Source organism: Mus pahari, chromosome 3 (genome assembly GCF_900095145.1).
Source record: "Mus pahari chromosome 3, PAHARI_EIJ_v1.1, whole genome shotgun sequence".
In the NCBI taxonomy this organism is placed as follows: Eukaryota; Metazoa; Chordata; class Mammalia; order Rodentia; family Muridae; genus Mus; species Mus pahari.
Window position 1 is genome coordinate 74806895 of NC_034592.1, and position 2072 is coordinate 74808966.

Below are 2072 nucleotides of genomic sequence, written 5' to 3' on the forward strand. Positions count from 1 at the left end.
GAGGTTAGCTATGTATATGAAACACAGGAAATAAATAACTTCAAAAAATAAAACCAAAAGAAGGGAAGCACAAGAGCGCGCGCGCACACACACACACACACACACACACACACACACATGCACACATGCATATCAGTCTCTCTCATACACACAAAACAGTAAAAAAAAAAAACCAATAACAACAAGATGTAACAGGAATTAATAATTGTAGGTCATTGATATCTTCCAATATCAGTGAACTCAATTCCCCAATAATAAAACACAGAATAACAGAATGGATGTTAAAACAGGATCCTTCCTTCTGCTGCACACATAAAACACAATTCAACATCAAATACAGACATTAGGTAAGAGTAAAGTACTGGAAAAGAGTTTGCAAGTGATTGAATCTAAGAAGCAAGTTGGTGTAGCCATTCTAATATCTGTCTAGTAACTTCAAACCAAAAATAATCAAAAGATATTAATCATATTCATTGAAGGAAAAATTATCAAGATGATTTGTCAATTCTTAACATTTATGTCCTATATACAATAGCACCCATGTTTGTAAAATAAACATTATGAAAGCTTAAACCACACACTGATAGTGAGAAACTTCAGTACCCAGACAACAACTAACGAGAGAAAAACTGGAGCTAGCAGATGTTATAAACCAAATGGACCTAACATATCTACAGAACATTTATCCAAATGCAAAAGAATATAGCTTCTTCTCAACAACTCATACAACTTTCCCACAAATTGACCGCATACTTAATCACAAAGCAAGTCTAAACAGATAGAAGAAAATTAAAATAATTCCCAGCATACTTGTATTAAAGCTGGATATTGCCAACAACAAAAATAACAGAGAGCAAACAAACACATTGAAACTGAACAACTTTCTATGAAATGACTAGATCAAGACAGAAATAAGAATTAGGATTTTCTATAGTTCAATGAAAATAATTGCAGAACATGAAACTTATGAGACACAATGAAGTAAGTGCTAAAAAGAAAGTTCATGGCACTACGTGACTACATAAAAAAAAAAAATGGAGGGCTCTCATACTAACAACTTAACAGCACACATGAAAGTTCTACAATGAAAAGAAGCAATCACACTCAAAGGGGGTAGATGTCAGGAAATCATAAAGCTAAAGGCTGAAATAAATAATAATAGAACCAATCTGTAGCTGCCATTTCATCCTCTTGACTATGGCCTTTGCCTTACAAAAGCTTTTCAGCTGTACTGTGTGACTGTACTGTGAAAAAAGACTAAAGAATAATAATAATAATAATAATAATAATAATAATAATAATAATATAATTAAAAGAAAAGCAATAATAGAACCAAAGAAACAAAAATAATTAATACAAAGCATCAAATAAATAAAAAAATTGTTTCTTTGAGAAAACCAACAAGATAAGCAATCCCTTATCCAAAATATCTGAGAGAGAGAGAGAGAGAGAGAGAGAGAGAGAGAGAGAGAGAGAGACCTAAATTGACAAAATCAGAAATTAAAAGGGGTCATAACAGACACAGAGGAAATCCAAAGAATTATTAGGTCATACTTTCAAAACTTTTACTTCGCAAAATTGAAAAATTTTTAAAGAAATTCTATTTTTCTTGATATATGCTAACAACCAAAGTTAAAGCAAGATCAGATACATATCTTAAATAGACCTATAATCCCTAAGGATATATAACCACTAATTAAAAGCCTCTCAACCAAAAGAAAAACATCCAGAGCCAGACATACTGCAGAGAATTCTACCACACTTGTTTTTTTCTTTTTTCACAATTTTATTTATTTATTGTGTATAGGTGGTTTTCCTCAAAGAAGAGTTGACATCAATGCTCCTCAGATTACTCACAAAATAGAAACAGAAGGAACTTACCAAATTCATTTCATGAATCCACAATCATCCTGACACCCAAATCACACAAAGATTCAACAACGACAACCAAAGAATTACAAATCAATTTTCCTATGAACATAGAACAAAAATATTCAACAAGATACTAACAAAATTGAGAAAAATCATTTACCATGATGAAGTAGGCTTCATCCTAGAGATTCAGGGATGAT